The 23,515-nt window shown below is 49.5% G+C and overlaps 1 long non-coding RNA gene across 1 annotated transcript in view; it reads left to right on the top strand.

The window, feature by feature from the left end:
• Positions 1-14,443: 14,443 nt before the first annotated feature.
• Positions 14,444-23,515, top strand: part of LOC138504770 (uncharacterized) — a 145,666-nt gene continuing 136,594 nt past the window's right edge. The window contains exon 1 of the long non-coding RNA XR_011279959.1: positions 14,444-14,516. This is a non-coding gene — a long non-coding RNA (uncharacterized lncRNA). The remainder of the gene's footprint in view (positions 14,517-23,515) is intronic.

Below are 23,515 nucleotides of genomic sequence, written 5' to 3'. Positions count from 1 at the left end.
AATTGAACATATTATTCCTTGGTCAGTAAATGGCCATGTCATTTTCAGTTTGCGCATCAAATCTCTTCCCAGTGTGTTGACTGGTGTATTGTAGTGCCTTGGAAAGATTGTGTTCTCCTGTAGTAATGGGTAAGTCATCAGTGAAAGCAACCATATTTGTCACTGCAGAAAAACCTTGTGCATTCATGGCAGTGCCTGACATTTGGTACTTTTCCTCCCTAACACAGGACCCCGTATCTACAGGGAAGGAAAATGGTTTGTCACCTATGGTTACCCTGACTCGTGGTTCCTCGTGTGGGTCTGGTATAACTGATAAGATAGAACACATTAATTATTTCTGTGGGCTATCCTCTTGTGGGTATAAGTTAATTCCTATGCCGATGAGAGTCACACCCCCTATTCTGGGTGTAGGCATCTGAGACAATGCATTGCGTTCCATGATGTCATTTTATTCAGCTGTATGTGTGCTTGTGGTTGTATCAGTATTTGCTGTATCTGCATGGGAGTTTACTGTGTTTGCATTGGTGCTTGTTGCATTTGTCTTCCCTGTTGTGCAGGTTGCATTTGTGGCTCTTGTGTTGTGTTTGATATTTTGTGTGATCTTGTACATAATATTCAGGTGGTTCTGTGCAATATGGTGAGGGGTATACTGACCCCCTCTTTGAACTGCTTAATTCTCCCCAGCTTCTACACACTCAAGAAATGTGCCTCATTTTTCCACATGTCCAACACTGCTGGACTTTTCCTCCAAACCTAAGTTGTCCCCCATTAGATCCTCCTCCCTATGGAGCCTGATATCCAAATGCTCTGCTTCTTGGTGCACCCACTTTTCGTTGCGGGAAATAATTATATTATCCCCTTCCTGCAAAGTTTCCACTAGCTATTGGCTCTACCTGCTGTGCTTCCTGTGTAATCACCCCCTCTCCACTTGTTAACACTGCTCTTTCTACTGAAAATTTTGCTCATTTCTTCTGAACAAGTTTTGCTTCCTCCAAGCTTCTTTCATCAAGTTTCTTTCTAGCTTTTTCTTGTTTTAACTAACATTGGTGAACTATACGTAAATTAATCTATGGCCATGGTTTTGCTTTCCTTCCCACTATCTTTTTGTTATTGTCTCTGCACTGCATCAGGCAGCCCCTGGCGCAATATGTGATAAAAAATAGATATAGTTTTATCCCACGGTTCGCTCGTTTCCAGCTGTCATTGCTCTTGAATCTCCTGAATATAAGTAACTGAGTCTTCGTCATCACGCTTTTTGTGTTTCATGATTGCGCTCATGTCAGACAATCGGGATACTGTGTACCCTAAGTGCTATCCACACATCAGCCCTACAATTGTTAAATGGTGCTCTGTCATGAGTGGTGTTTTGGGCTGTCACTCCAGGATAGCCTGCTTGTTTCCAAATGTCATCTGCCTTCTCGCTTATTATGGCAGCAAGCAAGTTGTTTGTCACCCACTGCTAACATCATTCCTGCTGTCATTCTTTCTCGTTCTCGTCCACTTGCCTGCTCCTGATGTCAGCATTGGTAGCTTATAGATTCAATTATTCTTGTTCATCTGTGGCCATGGGTTATTCAGTGGCCATCCTCTCCCCTTTTCTAACAATGGGAATTGTGTAAATTCTATGTTCTGCCCAACCACAGTCAGTCCCTGTGTCTTGGGTGTCACATCTGTCAAATACATTTTCTTCCTAAATTTCTAAACCTGTTCACATAAGGTGTTCTGTCCTCTAGGCTTTTTGATCACATTTTCAGGAGCCCTTAGCATCGAACAGGCTCTGGCATTCCCTCTGATCCTTCCAAACCTAACCACATTCTCTCTGTTCTTAGGCATGCAGAAGGGGCTTGTGCAGCCTCTTCCTCCTCTTCTCCATATTCCCCCTTTTTCATCAATAAACATTGTATCACCACTTTAATCAATTCCATCATCTTCTCTATCCTTAAAACCTAGTCTCTTCAGGGGAATTGTCCTATACAGTCCACTCATCACTTCTTCCAACACACTCCTTTCCCTTCTCTGTGGAGATCCTCCTGTACTTTTTGTTTATACTACGGACACCACTGTCCCTCCTGCTTTTTTAAAAATTGACCAACCCTACTTCGCATGACTTCTCCCTCATCTTCATCTGGAAAGGTATGCTTTTTGGGTATTTCATCAATTTCCTTGCAAAGTCTTCCTAAACTCATTTCTCTTTCTTTCCACCCCTGCTCATTGTCTCTCTCTTTCTCTTGGAGCATACGCCCCTTTACAATCTCATTGATTTCTTTTCATCGCCTTTCTCTACTCTTTTCTATTTCTCTTTCCATCTCTTGATTTCTTTTCTTCTTCCCATCTCTTCATCTTTCCCTATTTTTGTTGTGTTTTCTCATCCTTTCTTTTTCTTCTTAATGTCTTTTCTCAATTTCCTTCTCCTCTTATTCCCTTCTCTTTTCTCCTTTTGTTTTCTCTCCTTCTCTCTGTCTACCTCTTGTTGCCTTTCCTTCTTCTTCTTTTGCTCATAGCTTCATTCCCATTCTCTTTCTTTCTTCTCCTGTTCTCTTATCTCTTGCTCCTTTTGCTCTTGTTCTCTTTCCTCTTCCTCTTCTTTCACCTGTCTTTCTCCAACTTCCCTTTCCTCATGTCTTCCATCTAATTTAAGTAGTATTTGTCCTCCTTTCAACTCATTCGAGGCAATCACTGTCTCTTCCCTATTGCCTCTGTCTCCAAATATCCTCCCCAGCCTCTGTCAGTTTTACCTGTAACTCACAGTGCTCACTGTATTCATTGATTGCGGACATCAAATTATTTTTATTTATTTTTACTCTGTTTAAAACATCTTCACTACGGAACACCAACAGGCTTGGTCTCCTCTAACAAGTGAGGCTTCTTTCCAGCTAAATACTGTAATGCAACCTAGAAATTGAGGATTCGGCTAATTTGGATAAAACAAAGACAGTGAGAACAAGGATTGTTTTGAGATATTATTCCCATGGCTGTATGAGATATTTATCTCACTAATCTGAATTGAAATATCTCAGAATCAAGCCCAGCCTTGATAAGGACCGCAACATGGACGAAACACATGGAAGTTTTTGGGAAATACATCTCTTGTCTTTTGGCATTTTTAACAATAAATATGCCTAACCTCAGGCACTTGAACACCTTCATTTGTACAAATTAAAACACTGTTCATAACTACTTCTGTTTTCCATTCAATTGTTTGGATAACTAATCTGATCACTCAGAATCAGGGTGCATTACTGTCATTCTAAGGTTTTAGTAAGGTCGTTGATTTTGAGAAAAAGTATATCAAGTTTTAGTCAATGAATTAAACCCTGGATTCTCACTTGTCCACTGGTGTGGCCACGCGACCCACTAAGGGGCCCATGTGATAAGTAGATGGTAAGACTATTTGGCCACAGAGCAGAGTTGTAGCAATCAGTTCTAGCACTGGATATGGAGCGTGTGAGTGTTTTTTGTTAGGCATTTCCTTCTTCAGTCTGATCATGAGATGAGTGCCATTGGTGTAAAGTTGGAATCAGATCTTAAGAGATTCATTCAGGGAGGCGAGAGGTTCATGTAAACATTAGAAAACATCAGCAACAAAGCTGAGCCTTGCGAGACTTCCCCAGGGACCGGAGAGTGGTTTAATTTACCGCTTCCACTGCACATCTCACCATTACTCCTGCCCTCTAATGCATTGCTCACATATATTGTGTTGCTTTTTAATGTCAAAAATCAGGTGAAAGCACAGGGAACATGTAGATACTGCGCTGAACTGGTCAGAGTAGTGAAGATGCATTAAGCGGCCATTTGTAAGATTCTGATGGGGCAGTGCTCATGTGCTCCAGGTAAAGTAGCAAAGAATTGTTGTGGAAATCATGCGATATCGGTGCTTTTTAAGGTGGCTGGAGGATTTCAGTGTACCATTTTGGTGTATGTGCCTTCACCCCTTATTATAGTTCTGTTTTTTTCTTTTTGTGGTGACTGAACTATTTTAGTCTCTGTATAGCATACTGAATAGCAAGCAGAAAATAATTGTAGTAAGATTGACACTACTGGATGATTTGTGTTAAGGGATGCCAGGATTTCTTCATGAATAATCTACAAGATAGACTGTGCTTCTCGCTGGTGGTCATGTAAGAGATAGTCTCAATAATGTCTTGTAGATGAAGAGTCAACATCTGTTGAATGATTTTAGCTATGAGGTACCATTAATGATTGGTGTACAGTATAGTGGTGGGGGGCATGATTGTTCCTTTGACTAGAGGTTTGATTTAGGCCTCTATGAGAGATGGGGGCATGATACCTGAGCTCAGAAGTGAGGTACAGAGCCGTGTTAGTGCTGGTATTAGAGTATTAATGAGCTTTTTCTTCATACTAGCAGAAGCCAGTTTTTTTTATGTCTGAGGAGGTTTTAGTTTTCTAGATGATATTGGTGACTTCAAGTATTAGAGCTTAGGGAAAACGTTGAGAAAGACCTTAGAGTTGTGGGTTGCTAAATTGACACCATAGTGTAGCGTCTAGATTAGGTTAAAATTAAATTATGATGTTTCCCTCTTTGGAGCTGCGAGTGTGATCAGTCATTTACTTGTTAACGTAAAAATAATTCGCAAAGGTTTAATAATTTGCAAAGGTTTACACATGAGTGCCTCAAAGATGCTCCAAGCATCTCCATATTTGCTTCAGATTTAGGATTCATGAATCATGTAAAAGGTAATAGATCCATACCAGAGACACTCACAAGCATCTCCTGGTTTGCCCTAGTTAAAATTAGTGTATGAAAAAATGAGGAATCTGTTTGAGGTACCTGTGTGGTGTAACTCTGTGCCCTCTGTATTAATTCGAACACTTAGATTTAGAAGGTCGCATTGGCCCGGGTAACAATGGAGTCCTTGATTCCTCTACTCCATTAGGAAATGGCAATTTTAATAAAGGTTACCCATGGGGGGTTGTCATGCGCCCAATTTGTCTGATTTCAGTTAGCAGAAATGTGAAGATTGCGCTCAATATTTATATGCTTCACACAGTGTTGTTTTTTTTTAAAGAAATGTAATGCCCTTTGATGATGACACGTGTTTCGACGTATAAAACATCTTTTTCAAATCAGGGCCAATACTTAATGTTGCATGAAATATCCTCTCAGTCTCTTCATTCAGTCATGGGATAATCCTCAGGACAGAACGGCACTATGCGGATAACGAAGAGATTATCCCATGACTGAATGAAGAGACTGAGAGGATATTTCATGCAACATTAAGTATTGGCCCTGATTTGAAAAAGACGTTTTATACGCCGAAACACGTGTCATCATCAAAGGGCATTACATTTCTTCAAAAAAAACAACACTGTGTGAAGCATATATATATTGAGCGCAATCTTCACATTTCTGCTAACTGAAATCAGACAAATTGGGCGCATGAGAACCCCACATGGTAACCTTTATTAAAATTACAAGTTAAAATTAGGCCTAATTTCTTTCACACAAAGCATGCATCGTTTGTTTCCCAACTATACCTCTCCAAAGTCTCCAAGTCATTGAACGCAGACTACCAGTAGAAATCAGTCTTCCTTAACCAGCTGTCTTTGTGCCTAAGGCTTTGTCTTCTGGAACAGAATGTTGCTTCGAGTATGACTTAAATAAAATATATTGACCTTCCACATAGCCCTGAAAACCTATCCCTTCAGCCTGGCTTTCAACCGAGAAACAGGACTTTCTTGCTACCAGGTATAGCTAGAACTCTTCTCAACAGCCTCAGACTACCACCCTCCACCCCCTTTACCGGTGTCTCCTTACTATGGGCACGGGGTGTAGCCCTCTATTCCGAAAAAGCTTCACCATCTTGCATCCTCATGGACTACCAAGCAAATGCTACGTTAGCCTCACAATCAGCTCCTGAACGGTTGGCCACCTCAGCCCAACCGTAACAGCTCTCTGAATCTTCGTACCCCGTGTGACTCCCATTTACAAGCTTAAAAATGTAGGTAATTTCAAAAGCTGGAAGCTTAATTTAAAATCAAACATTTATTTAACATTCTTGATTGTTTGCTATGAGAAATCTGAAATTGCCATAGTGAACGTGTCTGTTTTAATTGACACCGAGAAATTGCTTGCAGAAAAACACCAAACCAGAGAAAAATAGGATTGCATTTCTATCAGTTGCAGATCTTTCTCCTCATATTACCGCGAGAATAGGAGGTGGAATATACAGCACAGTTACCTCGTCCTTGGGCTTGCATTAAGGCAGGATGTACACACTCCTTGAATACTTCCTTTTATTACTGTATTATTTCCTGATACATTTTCTTGAACATATCATTTGTAACCTTTGTTTGAGCTTTTCGCTTTGTTCTCATTTTCTGTCTTTCATTGCGATTCTTGATCGGTTTCAAGGCTTCTATAATATGGCAGGTGGAACAGATTTTAAATAAAGGAATGCAAAACAAAGTATTATGATTAGATTTGTGTGCTGAGTGTAGTTTTAATGTGCGTTTCAGATGTGGTGTGAAATACAAGGGGATATGTGAACGAGAGGTAATTAAACAGAACTGCTCATTGAAAGTATTGCATTTGTTTGATGTATCTATGAGCATGTCAAATAAAATAAATGTGATGTGTACAATTTCGTGTGTGTGTGTGTGTGTGTGTGTGTGTGTGTTTAGACATTAATTGTATTCTATTTTTTTAAACACTTTTCATTTGCATTTCCTCCAAGAAAACCTCCAAGAAAACATGTCTGGCAATTTTGGTTTGAAGTGAGTGGACGCTTTGTGGAGTAGTGCCGAATCGTGCTGTTTCGGCGGACTGCTTCTAGAATGTAAACGCATGACCTCTTCGTCAACTGTACATGTAGTGATCGTGCACTTTGGAACCTTCTTCATGGGTTACATGCCTTGTTCCTGTGTGTTGCGTCAACTGAAGATTATGATGAAAGCAGTGCAGCACTTTTTTCCTACTGCCAAGGTGCTTTTCTCATGTATGCCCCGAGAATAGTGTGGAAGTATTCCAATGATTCCTGTCGCCAGCCAGAGGTCGTAAGGGGTCTCATCAACAGAAGCATGTGTGACTTCTTAAGTGCTGCTGGGATGTTCTACTGTGAGAATGAGAACATTGGTTCACGATACATAACCCTTTCACGACAAATGGCATGTCTATATCGACCTCAAAACACAGATCGAAGATTTGCGAGACAAGGGTAAACTTGCCCTACTACTCCTTCTTGATCTCTCTGCGGCTTTTGATCTCGTCAATCATCAAATTCTATGTCGCCACCTCAAACTAGCTGCCCATTCTTCTGACAAAGCCACAGCTTGGATCAGTTCATTCCTGGAAAACAGATTGATGCGTGTCTTCTCTCCCCTAGCAGCTGCTTCACCAGAACCGTCACCTGCGGTGTACCACAAGGTTCTTCTGTCTCTCCCACGTTGTATAACGTGTTCACAAAACCTCTATTTGATATTTGGACTATCTGGGTGTCACATATGCTAATTATGCTGAAGACACCCAGATACTCATCCCAATCTCAGGAGACCACGCCGCCGACTCTTTCCCAATGAACGCAATCTACCAAGTCATCCAAGCTTGGATGGCACAACACAGACTCTGTCTGAATGACGAGAAGACAGAGCTCCTCATTCTAGGCTCTCCCCAAAAACTATCCAAACTAACCCCTGAGTTCAATGCCTTTATCATTTATGGCAACATTATCAAGGCCTCTAAGGACACTAAAACGGTAGGGATTTACCTTGATTCCACCGTATCCCTAGCCAGACAAACAAATGCAGCTTCCTCTGCAGCGGCATACACCTGCAAGCTCATTACAGCTAGCCGACCTTTCCTTTCACCAGCCAACTCTATCACACTTGCAAGGACCCTTGTGCGGTAAAAAATTGACTACTGTAATGCCCTCTACCTGGGCACCAACAGATGTAACTTAAACAAGTTAGAAATTATCCAAAATAATGCTATTAGAGCAGCTCTCAACATCCCTAGGAACTAACATATCTCAGACACCAGATGGCACTTATGCTGGCTCTCCGTCCCTCAACGAATTACTCTGAAAACACTTGCTCTCACCCACAAATGCCTTTCTAACCAAGCACCACCCTACCTTGCCAACAGATTCGCCCTCCACGACACTAACAGACTGCGCAGAACCGCACAGACTAACTGCCTCTATATGCCACATTTCAACCTTCAAAGATCTGGCGGAGCTAGCTTCCCAGTAATGGTGGCAAAACTCTGGAATTCACTTCCCAACTTGTTAAGATCTGAACCCTCTTTCCACAGATTCAAAATTATGGCCAAAGCCTGGCTAACCGCCCAAGACCCATCACCTACTTACCAACCACCTCACTTTATGTACATAGTCTATGACCTCCTACTCACCACGTAACTGCTTCATGTATATATGTGTATAACTGTAACTGTAATTTTTAACTACAATTTATCTGTATCTTATTGATCTGTCTGCCTTATCATGTTTGTAACTTAAATATGCGCCCGGATGCCCTCGGGCCTGGTGCGCTCTATAAATAAAATAAATACAAATACAAATACCAATACAAATATGTCGTACAATGGCAATAAATTGTTGTTTCACAATCTACACACTGAACTGAAGAGCCCATTGTAAGAATGTGAGCTAACGTTGAAAACAGACATTTACGTATAAAAACAGCACAAACAATGTTTCTAGGGAAGCACCTTTAAAAAGAACTAAAAAAAATAACACAAAGACCCCGAAGGTTCTTTTCAGAGCCAGCACAACTAACGATGTCCGCTCCCCTGATTCAAAGTTATTCCCCCACTCCTGCGTGCGCCTAGCACGAAAAGTCAGTGAATATTGCGATAGTTGCAAGGTGGCACGTGTTACATACGCCCCTTTTACAGATGACGCTCATAGACATGGGCCTGCAGACACTACAGGATTGGGTAACAAAGTTTGTGGGTGTGGTGTGTGCGGACAGACTGTGCTACATAGTGTATTTGTGGACAGAAATGCCGAGGGTGCGACTATGGCTGTGTGTTTCACGAGGTGCAGGTTTTAGGCGAGTCTGACATACATTGACTGAAAGCAGGGGAGTTGCTAGGTCTGGAAAAGACCCGGGGCTAAGCTGATGTCAGAACTGTTGGGACTGGGGGCTAGCTAGTCTTTTGGCTGTAGCTCCTGAGATTCTATCCGGGGCTACAACCAAAAGATCAGGGGCTATAGCCCCCTTAGCCCCCCCCTAGCAACGCCCCTGACTGAAAGTGAATGGAAAACACTGTGCAGTGGCTACTCATTTTGCAATCTATGATGTGAATGTGTAGTGCTATGGAGTAGCTACAATTAAGGACCTGATTTTGGTTTCTCTGTGTGACACTTTGGTGGCAAGCAATCATGCCGATTATTATTGTTGTTGATTGTGCAGGGAAAATTGCACAGTGTGCTACACAAGTTTCAGTGCCATTTGCAATGAAGGAGGCACTTGCCCAGTTCATGCATTTGTTTCCAATCTTTTGCATACGTTTTAACCGCATTAGGCAGTCACCGATGTGGGAGCGGCATTTTCTATTTGGTCCATGAATGCAGATAGCGCGATACATTGCAAAGAAGTGTATATCTGCCTTTCTTTGACATGTGCCAATGACATACTTTGCCCCTGGGAATATGATGTTTCACAGCACGAATACTTTTCGTCAGCTATAACGTTCATCTTAGTATGCCAGCCATCCCGATTTTTGCACACTGCCTCTACATTGGATTGGTGCCCGTCTTGAAACTATTCATACTTATTTGTAGTTAGTGTTATGCTGCGACTCTCTTGAAAATGCGCTGCAACACGTAAACAAACCTAGTTGTACAGCGACCCCCTTTTTATAAGATTCCACTGAATATTTGGGAACGCTAGTTGTAGACTCTCACTCAAGCCCTGAGGTTGACTTAGAAATCACTGGAAAATTGCGGTCTTTAGTTCCCCATCAAGAGTACTCATGGGCAAATTTGGAAAATTCACAATTAAACATGTGTTAACGTTTTACCTCCAGAAGGTTCTTCCAATCCTAACCTATGGGTCTAAAGCTCTTGCTCCTAAACCTGCAGCATGGTGGGACAAACTAGAATCTTCTTTCTGGAAGCAAGTTATACACCTACCCATGTGTACACTTTTACCTTTAATTCGTTTTGAATTAGGTTCTTTTTCAATGGTTTCCTATGTCACCTGGAAATATTGCGCCTTCTTTCAAAAATGTCTGCTATCATTGGAGAGTCTAGACATACTGGGTAAGGTGGCAATACATTTACTTATGCAAAATCAAACATTCTCTCAGAAATGGTGTGACTTTACTATGAATGCTTTATCTGATGCCTCTGTTAAACTAGACTTGCTTTTATCAAATGAAGCCCGAGCAAAACTGAAAATTCATCAACATGAGTGGTGTATGACACAAAACCAATGCCTAAAATATAAGGACTTTGCTCGAAGCTTATTTGGTCATAAACGTTTTAGAGTCATGGCTGACTATTTGGCCAAAGCTCCTTGTTCAAAGCTTCGACAAAAGTTTCTTCGCTTCCGCTTGAACCTCTGGCCAACCCTAGATGTTTTGGCGCGTAGGAAGCAAATTCCAAATGTTGACAATCAATGTCGGTTTTGTAAAAATCCTGCCCAAAGGGAAACATTAGAACATTGCCTAATCTAATGCCCACTATTATCCATTACGCGAAAGAAATGTTTCAAAAATGTCTTTGAGAATCAGAATGTGTATACCCAGAAAAATATGTGGCAATGTATCTTTACAACGACTTCCCTTTCAGTAAAGATAGCCACTGTACAATTTCTGGATGCAATTTTTCCTGATTCACAGTAGTACTGTACTCTGCTTTTCAATATCATCATTTATTATTAATTTGCTTGGCTTTTGAATGAAGTTATTTTGGAGGTGAAATTACGTTTAATGGTTTTATATGTTGTTATTCTCTGCTCTGTTGTGTGGTCATGATATTCATGACCACATGTAAATAGTATGTAAGATGAGTTTATATTTTCTAAACACACTATATTGTATTGTATTGTTTTGTTTTGTACTTTTCGTAAAATTTGAAAGGTTGATTTTATCAACCAAACAAATAAATGAATATAAAATAAATAAATAAAAATAAACGATTCCACTGCAGTGTTTCCCACACTGCCACACGTCTAGCCGTGCATGTGTGCATTGGCAATTCCGTTATTGATCTGTGCAAGGTGCTTTCTTAATTTACCTTTTGTTCCTTTCCCAGTTCATTTTCATTTATCATGCTGTTCTCACACACGCCACAGAAGGAACAACAGCAAAGGTCAGGTACAGAAGGGGCAGCACCTGCCTGTATACTATATGGGACGTGCCAGGAGACAGAATTATTGGGTGGCCCTCACGTACATAGGCGCCAGTCATTGTAATGCTTCCGTAAGGACCATTCCCACACACTTTGAAGTACCTTCCCTCTGTACAGTAACGCATTCCAGTAGATGCACAATACAATGCCCTTTGCTGGGTAAGGGTCTGTAGTGTGGCATATGGTTTGCTAAGTTTGTTTTAGAGCTCTGCTGCCCTACAGGAGTGCCCCTCTTGTTGCCCATAGCAGTTGTGTACAATGCTGTACATGAAAGTAGGATACGTAATTGTTGGAAGGGCGGTAGCCTGCCCACTGGTCCCCTGTGCTTTCATTTCAGTGGTCGTCACGTACAATATAACCACTTTATGCTACACCATTAGCGTTAGGGGTAGCATTCATGGATATGCATACATTGCGGAATACAAGAATGTTTACAATAACGGGAAACACAGCTTCATTACGTGCAGCAAGAAGCCATTTATTGTGTGCGACCCATGCAGCTACTGCTCTTTTCTAACCACCACTAAGGTTGTTTGCGTCCTGCAAATTCTGCTGTTTTTTATTTGCCTTTACATGCACTAGTATGTGAATGGGGAAGGCGCACAAGGTTTGCCATTTTGCAGACTTATTACAAACTGTCCCACCTGCAGTTACATGTTTTCTTCAACTGCACGACCGGCAGGCAACCTCTTGATACTTTCAATCACACTGCTGAGTACACACACAATGGGCCTCATTACGAGGTTGGAGGTAGCCATGGAGCTATTAGCTATTAGCTCCATGGCTGCCTCCAAAACCCTTCCGACTCCACGCTGGTGAATGGAGCAATTACCGGTCCATTCCGAGGTCGGAGGGACCGGTAATTCCCCATTCACCAGGGCCATTCCCCATTCCCATTTGAGCCCCCATAGGGCTCAATGGGAATGGGGAAGGCGCTAATAATGGTACCGTTATTAGCTCTAGAGTCCCTTTGCGGGTCCTGTCCTTAACGCCTGCAAAAACCAGGTGTTAAGGATGGACCCGCAAAGGGAACTCGTAGTAGGGAGGTAAGGGATTACCTCCCACCTCGTAATGAGGCCCAATGTATCTTTTGAATGGATCATGGAAAGGCAACCAGCAGATAAATCAAAGTAATGCGACATTTACCACACCCACGTGACATTGCAGGTTGCTGTTCCTTGTTTACCAGTGGCCGTTATACAGTTAGGAGTACTTTAGCCACACATTGGTAGGTTTGCAGAGCCACCCAGGAAGTCAGCAGCAGTACTTTAAATGTGGTAGCCTACTGCATGAATCCGAAGGGCTAGCGACAGGGGTGGCGTTACCAGCATACAGTGGATGACCTATGCATGGGTCTAGGTGTGGAACAGAAACACGTGCCCTTCCCCAACTACTTACCAGTACATTCGAAGATGCGGACATGCGGCCACTAATGGAGTCCTACGGACAGCTGCAGTGTGATTGCACATACGACCAGTAGGTGCAGTGTCCCTAGGAAACTTCCATATTGCTTCCATATTGGTCATCTGTAGTTATCTCGGCCAGCAGTGTGCGGTACAGATTTATCATGCACTGTTAATAGAAAAAAAGAGCCTCCTGACACACTAAACAACATTTACTGTGTACATCTGTAATTGGTACGATACACCAACTCTATTCGGAAAAGTAAGGGGTAGCGCAAATGGATACATACACCAATTTGCCCTTTCCACATGTTTATCATGAGGGCAGGCAAGGAATCAGTAACAAACCGTTGTTAACGGGACGTTATGGTTATGTTGCCGTACCAAATACCTATCCTCCCCCAGAAAACGGTATGCTAAAGCAACGTTCTGCTTACAGTACCCTACTAAAAACCTATGAAATTCACTAACAAAAACATTGTTAAAGGTACGTTATGGTTAAGTTGCACTAGCAAAAACCTATAAAATTCGATGGAAAAATGTTGTTAAAGGGACGTTATGGTTACAGGTAAAACCGAAAACCCCACAAAATTCGACAGTTATGGTAAGCTAAGCAACCATAACTCGTGCCACCAATGTGCACTGCAAGGACTAACATCCATGACATCAAAGATGGCATCACATATCTCATTCATAGACCAACAATGACATTGACTGTCACAATTGCCACTCCAAATTCATAATCTATGGCATCCAATGTGTTTGCAAGAATATATATATTGGCAGTACCATCCACAAATTGCGAGTCAGGATCCGTGAACACTTTGTTAACCTCCACAGTCAGGATCCCAAACTTCCATTTGCCATGCATTGCCAAACTTATCATCAATCGGATCCTCGCAAGGACATCAGATACATTGGCTTACAACAGATCAAACCACATGCGAGAGGAGGTGATAGACAACTGACGCTGCAACAACAAGAAGCACATATGATATGCAAATTATGCTGTTTACAACTCGGCCTTAATCAGGAACATGAGCTCAATGTATTTCTATTAACTCACCTACATGCTATCGAAATGTCACATTTTGCAAAAATAACTTCCATTATATTTCACACGGTTTCTAGTCAGCAGAAGCATGGGCCATTTGCAAACCCGAGTCCTGTTATAGGCTACTCTACCTAGGTAACTCCTATACTTTGAAATGCTTATGTTACATTCAGAGATCTTTCAGCTCTGTTTTTTCACCCGGACACAGCTTTAATCCATTTTTATCCTTTAGCCTCTTATTGGTTGTGAATAACAAACCCCACCCCCTTTAATTTCGTGCACTTCGTGCACGTCAGTCAGTTGAACTGACAGTTACTCGCACAGTCTTTCTTTACACAAGCACTCGCTCCTGCAAAACTAGTCAGAGCCATCAAGCTTATTACATTTAGATGACACTCACATCATGGTTTCACCTAGTTTTTTCACATATGTGCTTATCGTGCACGACAGCTAGCTGAGCTGATTATTTTTCCCTCAGCCTTTCGACACTTTAGTTCTCGCTCCTGCAGTTTAGTCAGAGCTACTCAGGAAAGCGGCATTAGATGGACGCGGAAGAGTCGCTAAGCAACTCACTCGTCAAGTGACCCATCACGTGACCAGAAGTGACTCCTGTAGTTACTTAGCAACGTATTAGCAGGAGCCAACGCCCCCTGCTTCGCAACAGCGCTTCTCGCTCTGCAATCAGGCAGAGATACAATTACGTGCAATGATAGGATAGACTAGGTGAGTGCAGATAACGACCCTCTCCTTCTTTTACTTTATTTAAATAGCAGTCAGGACAATCTGGCTGCACTTTTAGAACTTAATGTCTGGATAAAAATTGACAGACTATTCGTTTTACTCATTATTTTCACAGATACTTTAGGACCCGCACATCGCATAATTTTCTCTGTTGACCTAGAAATTTTAAATACTGCATTTAAACCATTTCAGTGACTTCACTATACACTAGAATCAGGAAATGGCAGGTAAGCCATAACAGCCTTGGTGTTCTATTAAACAAACCCACTCTGCCAAATCTATACTAATAACTAACAATCTAACAGGGTAATTCATAGAATTTCGCAGAAAAGTGTCGCAAGTGGCTGGCGCAGAGTGTCCGCATGCGATTGTCTGCGCCAGGCACGTGCGCTAAAACCGATTTCCGCGCACAGCGTATTCATGGATTTTAGGCTCCCAAATAAGCCGTGGCGCAGAGTATCGCAGCGACCCTGCAGCAGCGCCAGTAACGCGCCCAAGAACGCCCTCGTGCAAGGTAAAGCCATCAAAATCGCAAAATCATCGCAAAGGGCTGCTCTAACCCTGGACCAGTTTACAGGGCTGCCAAACAAGGAACGCAAAGCGGGTAACGTGCATATCAGGGGTACGCGTGAAGTAATACACGCGATTAGCCAGGGTACGTGTATTACAGGAGTACGCGGGAAGTTTAACACGCGATTGGCCAGGGTACGTGTATTACAGGGGTACGCGTGAAGTTTTACACGCAATTAGCCAGGGCACGTGTATCACAGGGGTACGCGGGAATTATCACACGCGATTTGGCTGGGTACGTGTATTACAGGGGTACACGGGAAGTTGTACACGCGATTCGGCTGGGTACGTGTATTACAGGGGTGCGCGGGAATTCTCACACGCGATTTGGCCAGGTACGTGTATCACAGGGGTGCGCGGGAATTATCACATGCGATTTGGCTTGGTACGTGTATTACAGGGGTGCGTGGGAAGTTACACACGCGATTAGGCTGGGTGGGTCCTCACAGGTGTTCCCTGTACACCCTCCACGGCCCCTGCAGGCAGCCCACAAAACAGGAGACTACCCTGCACACCTGCTCATGTCCCCCTGCACCCCCACCCCCCAGCAGTGCAGGGGCACCCTCCACCAGGCCCCCACTCATGTCTCCCACCACCCCCACCCCCCAGCAGTGCAGGGGCAGCCTCCACCAGGCCCCCACTCATGTCCCCAATCACCCCCAGCCACCAGGGGCACCCTCCACCAGGCCCCCACTCATGTCTCCCACCACCCCCACCCCCCAGCAGTGCAGGGGCAGCCTCCACCAGGCCCCCACTCATGTCTCCCACCACCCCCACCCCCCAGCAGTGCAGGGGCAGCCTCCACCAGGCCCCCACTCATGTCTCCCACCACCCCCACCCCCCAGCCACCAGGGGCAGCCTCCACCAGGCCCCCACTCATGTCCCCTATCACCCCCACCCCCCAGCATCCAGGGGCACCCTCCACCAGGCCCCCACTCATGTCTACCACCACCCCCACCCCCCAGCAGTGCAGGGGCAGCCTCCACCAGGCCCCCACTCATGTCCCCTATCACCCCCACCCCCCATCAGTACAGGGGCACCCTCCACCAGGCCCCCACCCATGTCTCCCACCACCCCACCCCCCAGCCACCAGGGGAACCCTCCACCAGGCCCCCACTCATGTCTCCCACCACCCCCACCCCCCAGCAGTGCAGGGGCAGCCTCCACCTGGCCCCCACTCATGTCTCCCACCACCCCCAACCCCCCAGCAGTGCAGGGGCAGCCTCCACCAGGCCCCCACTCATGTCCCCTATCACCCCCACCCCCCAGCCACCAGGGGCACCCTCCACCAGGCCCCCACTCATGTCTCCCACCACCCCCACCCCCCAGCAGTGCAGGGGCAGCCTCCCCCAGGCCCCCACTCGTGTCCCCTATCACCCCCACCCCCCAGCCACCAGGGGCAGCCTCCACCAGGCCCCCACTCATGTCTCCCACCACCCCCACCCCCCAGCAGTGCAGGGGCAGCCTCCACCAGGCCCCCACTCATGTCTCCCACCACCCCCAGCCACCAGGGGCACCCTCCACCAGGCCCCCACTCATGTCTCCCACCACCCCCACCCCCCAGCCACCAGGGGCACCCTCCACCAGGCCCCCACCCATGTCTCCCACCCCCCCCCACCCCCCAGCAGTGCAGGGGCACCCTCCACCAGGCCCCCACTCATGTCCCCTATCACTCCCACCCCCCAGCAGTGCAGGGGCACCCTCCACCAGGCCCCCACCCATGTCTCCCACCACCCCCACCCCCCAGCCACCAGGGGCACCCTCCACCAGGCCCCCACTCATGTCTCCCACCACCCCCACCCTGCAGCAGTGCAGGGGCACCCTCCACCAGGCCCCCACTCATGTCTCCCACCACCCCCACCCCCCAGCAGTGCAGGGGCAGCCTCCACCAGGCCCCCACTCATGTCTACCACCACCCCCACCCCCCAGCCACCAGGGGCAGCCTCCACCAGTCCCCCACTCATGTCTCCCACCACCCCCACCCCCCAGCCACCAGGGGCAGCCCCCACCAGGCCCCCACTCATGTCTCCCACCACCCCCACCCCCCAGCATCCAGGGGCACCCTCCACCAGGCCCCCACTCATGTCTCCCACCACCCCCACCCCCCAGCAGTGCAGGGGCACCCTCCACCAGGCCCCCACTCATGTCCCCTATCACCCCCACCCCCCAGCAGTGCAGGGGCACCCTCCACCAGGCCCCCACCCATGTCTCCCACCACCCCCACCCCCCAGCCACCAGGGGCACCCTCCACCAGGCCCCCACTCATGTCTCCCACTACCCCCACCCCCAGCAGTGCAGGGGCAGCCTCCACCAGGCCCCCACTCATGTCTCCCACCACCCCCACCCCCCAGCCACCAGGGGCACCCTCCACCAGGCCCCCACTCATGTCTCCCACCACCCCCACCCCCCAGCCACCAGGGGCACCCTCCACCAGGCCCCCACCCATGTCTCCCACCACCCCCACCCCCCAGCAGTGCAGGGGCACCCTCCACCAGGCCCCCACTCATGTCTCCCACCACCCCCACCCCCCAGCAGTGCAGGGGCAACCTCCACCAGGCCCCCACTCATGTCTCCCACCACCCCCACCCCCCAGCAGTGCAGGGGCAGCCTCCACCAGGCCCCCACCCATGTCTCCCACCACCCCCACCCCCCCAGCCACCAGGGGCAGCCTCCACCTGGCCCCCCCTCATGTCTCCCACCACCCCCACCCCCCAGCAGTGCAGGGGCAGCCTCCACCAGGCCCCCACTCATGTCCCCTATCACCCCCACCCCCCAGCCACCAGGGGCACCCTCCACCAGGCCCCCACTCATGTCTCCCACCACCCCCACCCCCCAGCAGTGCAGGGGCAGCCTCCACCAGGCCCCCACTCATGTCCCCTATCACCCCCACCCCCCAGCCACCAGGGGCAGCCTCCACCAGGCCCCCACTCATGTCTCCCACCACCCCCACCCCCCAGCAGTGCAGGGGCAGCCTCCACCAGGCCCCCACACATGTCTCCCACCACCCCCAGCCACCAGGGGCACCCTCCACCAGGCCCCCACTCATGTCTCCCACCACCCCCACCCCCCAGCCACCAGGGGCACCCTCCACCAGGCCCCCACCCATGTCTCCCACCACCCCCACCCCCCAGCAGTGCAGGGGCACCCTCCACCAGGCCCCCACTCATGTCCCCTATCACCCCCACCCCCCAGCAGTGCAGGGGCACCCTCCACCAGGCCCCCACCCATGTCTCCCACCACCCCCACCCCCCAGCCACCAGGGGCACCCTCCACCAGGCCCCCACTCATGTCTCCCACCACCCCCACCCCCCAGCAGTGCAGGGGCACCCTCCACCAGGCCCCCACCCATGTCTCCCACCACCCCCACCCCCCAGCCACCAGGGGCACCCTCCACCAGGCCCCCACTCATGTCTCCCACCACCCCCACCCCCCAGCAGTGCAGGGGCAGCCTCCACCAGGCCCCCACTCATGTCTCCCACCACCCCCACCCCCCAGCCACCAGGGGCACCCTCCACCAGGCCCCCACTCATGTCTCCCACCACCCCCACCCCCCAGCCACCAGGGGCACCCTCCACCAGGCCCCCACCCATGTCTCCCACCACCCCCACCCCCCAGCAGTGCAGGGGCACCCTCCACCAGGCCCCCACTCAAGTCTCCCACCACCCCCACCCCCCAGCAGTGCAGGGGCAACCTCCACCAGGCCCCCACCCATGTCTCCCACCACCCCCACCCCCCAGCAGTGCAGGGGCAGCCTCCACCAGGCCCCCACCCATGTCTCCCACCACCCCCACCCCCCAGCCACCAGGGGCAGCCTCCACCTGGCCCCCCCTCATGTCTCCCACCACCCCCACCCCCCAGCAGTGCAGGGGCAGCCTCCACCAGGCCCCCACTCATGTCCCCTATCACCCCCACCCCCCAGCCACCAGGGGCACCCTCCACCAGGCCCCCACTCATGTCTCCCACCACCCCCACCCCCCAGCAGTGCAGGGGCAGCCTCCACCAGGCCCCCACTCATGTCCCCTATCACCCCCACCCCCCAGCCACCAGGGGCAGCCTCCACCAGGCCCCCACTCATGTCTCCCACCACCCCCACCCCCCAGCAGTGCAGGGGCAGCCTCCACCAGGCCCCCACTCATGTCTCCCACCACCCCCAGCCACCAGGGGCACCCTCCACCAGGCCCCCACCCATGTCTCCCACCACCCCCACCCCCCAGCAGTGCAGGGGCATCCTCCACCAGGCCCCCACTCATGTCCCCTATCACCCCCACCCCCCAGCAGTGCAGGGGCACCCTCCACCAGCCCCCCACCCATGTCTCCCACCACCCCCACCCCCCAGCCACCAGGGGCACCCTCCACCAGGCCCCCACTCATGTCTCCCACCACCCCCACCCCGCAGCAGTGCAGGGGCACCCTCCACCAGGCCCCCACTCATGTCTCCCACCACCCCCACCCCCCAGTAGTGCAGGGGCAGCCTCCACCAGGCCCCCACTCATGTCTCCCACCACCCCCACCCCCCAGCAGTGCAGGGGCAGCCTCCACCAGGCCCCCACTCATGTCTCCCACCACCCCACCCCCCAGCAGTGCAGGGGCAGCCTCCACCAGGCCCCCACTCATATCCCCCTGCCCACAGGCCCTGACAATCCTCAAGCATGTGCCTCATGGCCAGCCACCACAGCCCAAAGACACAACCAAGTATTACATGTGCCCATGATACTACTCCAATGGAAACAATGTAAATCAACACATGTGTCTCACACACACACAATGGTTGCAAGTGAACCTGAAAACCCATATCATGACATGCATGAAAACAATGAGATGAAACCACACAATGAAGAATGAAAAAATCAAAATAATGTATTAAAAACAACAGCAATGGCTATTAAAATCAACCAAAATACACAAGTAAAATAATTAAAAAATCAAGCAGGCTGTCTCTTTTCAAAATGAAATCAATAAATGACAATATGAAAAAATATCTTCCAAAGTTCAAGTCCATGAAAAGTAAATGAAGGTAAAAAAGAAATAGAAAACCATTGCTCCATGGCAAAAAATATTCATAGTTAAAAAAATATCCAAATCCAAAGTCCAACTATGTACAAAGTATTCAGGGTCCATCATCCCAAGAGAAGAAATGAAACCTACCAAAAAACCTATCTAAAATGGAACTATATACAAAAGGTGGAGCAGTGTCTGTCGACTCCAAAGAAAAATAAACTGCAAAGGAAACCTATCACTAAATAACTATATGCAATGGAGGCAGGCCAGTCCAGCGGCTCACTTAGTGGTGTTCCGGGCCAGGTCATCATCGAACTCCTCGTCTATGTCCCGGAGGCGGTCCTGTTCCATGGCCCCGAGGGTCCGCAGGGACGCCGACATGTTCACCTCCAACTCCCTGCGGATTGCCTCGAGGCACTCGGCCCGCCTCAGGGCCCTCCGCATGGAGTTCTCCGCCCTGACCATCGTGAGCCGCGCCTCTTCTGCCTGCCGTCGCTCCGCATCTATGGCGTGGCCCAACCGCTGCCACACGGAAAACACTTCCCGTCCAGGGTCTTCCTCCCTCCGGCCGATGCCTGCCCCTCCGATGTTGAAGGCCCCGAGCTATCGTGGCTCCCACCTACAGCCTCCTGCTGCTGCAGCTGCTGCTGTCCATGTGCCCTGTCCGATGGTGCCTGCACATCCTCCTCCAGCTGGGGTGCAGTCGTTGACGTGGCCACCCCTGCTGGACGTCCGACTCCCGACTGTGGCAGGGATCTGTTGTCCACCAGCCTGGCCGCACGATCGGAGGCAGCTCCACAGGGCACCCAGGTGACACATGGGTGGGAAGATGGCATGGAGGACGACTGGGGCATAGGGGGTTCTGTGGAGAAGGGGGTTGGAACAAGGTCCAGGAAATGGAGGAATCCAGCCCTGGTGAGCTGTCCCAGTGGGTCAACGCGTCAACGAGCCATGCGAGAAGATGTGCAGACTCATCATGAAAAGACTGCAGGTCAGCTCGCATGGCCCGTTGACGCAACGCCACTCCACCCTGGACAGGCACAACCTGGTGCAGGATAGCCACATCCGCAGGGAGTGGAAGGCCAGGTGTTGTAAGCCAATCCTCTCCCTGAGAATGGGTCTGGAGGTAGACATCCCCGCTGGTGCAAGATGATGCAGTGACAGGAGCAGGGACAGGATTACACACAGGCACCTCCGCGGCGGCCTGTGCTGCCTCCTGTCCCTGATCCTGCACTGCACCACTAGCACCAGTGGAATCCCCACCTCCAGACCCCACCACTGTCGCTTGCACGGCCTCCTCCTCCACCAAACCCCCCACCAACCTGGATGACTCCGTGCCATCTTCCCCCGTTGGGCCCTGTGGGGTCTCAGCTGCCCCTTCTGCTGCCGAGGAGTCCAACTCCAACCTCCGCCTCTTGGACCTCCCCTCGGCAGCTGCGGCCTGGGACGCGGCACCGGACTCCTCACTCCCCGACGAGATCACAACCTGGGAGGGGATCCGGGCCTTGCGTCTCCGGCTGGTGATGCGACCCCTGCCGCTGTGCTCCACAGCACCTTCTCCGCCCTCTTCATCAGTTGACGCTGCAGACAGGGAGAAAGAAAACACAGGCATCAGGGCACTGTAAAATGGACTCATACACACATGACAGTTATACATGAGTGGCATTGGTAAACCTCAGACATGGCATCACAATCCCCAACACACATGTCATTTCAACTTGCACACATGAGCCATACCACAGCCATAATGCAACAGCCAGCACCATCCATTCACATACAACAGCATGAGCAGCCAAAGGTCATCCACACATCACATGCAACATAGGGAGTACACTACACATGCACACACAACACCAAACTTGCATGCATGTGTACACCTCCGCCAACTGTCGCAGTGTCATGATCGACATCCATGTCACACCTGACAATCATTCCTCCACATCCTGTGCCAAGCCCACACACACAAGCACCATCCATGTGTCACACATGAGACCCCTCGCATGTGTCACCCTCATGGCCCTGTCCACCCCCCCTACTTGGCCACATAAAAATACATGTTCAACCTGCACACTCCTGGCACACCACCACACGCACAGCTTACAATCAGTATGCATGTACACTTACCGCTCGACTCCAGACGGGTCTGCTTCTCAAGGACCTGGATGTGGAGCGCTGGGGATATGCGTTCCAGGACCCTCATCTGATCTTCCGACAAGTGGCCCCGGCGCCCCTTAGCATCCGCTGCCTTCAGGAGGCGCCGGGCCTTGTTGAGGGTCCTGGACCTGAAGTCCTCCCAGCGCTTCCTGACACGTTCGTAGTCGCGGACTGCCACCTCCTCCACGTTGATGGCAGTCACGATGTCCATCCAGATCCGAGTCCGTCCTTCCTTGTCGGCGCGCAACCTTCCGAAGAGGGCATCATACTGCCCCAGGACATGCTCCACCAGGACACCAACTTCGGTGGCAGTGAAGCTGGTGCCCCTCTGCCTCCTTGGCCGGGGGTTGCCACTGGTGCCAGATGTTGCAGTGCCCGACATGGCAACCCCAGAGGCAGGAGTGGGTGGGCAACTGGGTCCTGGGGCTGGGCTGTGGGGCGATGGAAAATCAGTCGGGAGTCTTTGGTTCCAGCAGGGGTGGTCACAGCAACAGCACCCCTGGCTGATGTGCAGGCAGCAAATGGCAGGGCACGTGGACAGCAGGCAGTCAGGCAGCAGCAGATGGCAGGTGGGAGCGTGCTCAGGGCTCTGGGGGGCAGTAATTTGGCCTTCTGGGCAGGAGCGTGGTCTTCCGTGTGAGAACGCGTGGCCAGCTTGATACGGAGTGATTTGGCACGTGAAAATCCAACACGTCTGCGTGTAATTCGAGGAAAGGCCCTTAGCGCGTAAACGCGTCGCCAGCGTATGCGCGTCTATGAAGTTACGTGCACGTTGAATTGGGCACACGTTGGAAAATGTTGCGTGTGAAAAAAATGAAAGACACGTCCGAGTGTCAAAGCGTGTAATTGGTGGGAATGGGCCTAGCGCGTACACGCGGCAGTGACAAAGCGTGTAATTGGTGAAAATGGCCCTACACGCAGAAGTGACAAAGCGTGTAATTGGTGGAAATGGCCCTACACGCAGAAGTGACAAAGCGTGTAATTGGTGGAAATAGCCCTAGCGCGTACACGCCGCGTAAGTGACGCTGGACGTGTGGGCCTGTATAAAAGGTACGTGTAGAACGCCATTTCCTTGTATGTGCTTTTCGTGGAGAGCGAGTGGGTGAATTCTGTACTTCTTGTCGTTTCACACGCGATTTACTTCACAGCGTTTCAAGTTCGTACTCCCTGTTACCTCTGACAACTTTTTCTCTTTTTTCTCTTTTACTGGTTTACCTGGGCCTGTTCCCTCAAACAGTGTTCCCTTCTACTGTTGTCCT

Source organism: Ambystoma mexicanum, chromosome 11 (assembly GCF_040938575.1).
Source record: "Ambystoma mexicanum isolate Mex_15411 chromosome 11, UKY_AmexF1_1, whole genome shotgun sequence".
Taxonomy (NCBI): domain Eukaryota; kingdom Metazoa; phylum Chordata; class Amphibia; order Caudata; family Ambystomatidae; genus Ambystoma; species Ambystoma mexicanum.
The sequence above is the reverse complement of the archived record's forward strand: the minus strand, read 5'-3'. Positions and strand labels throughout refer to the sequence as shown.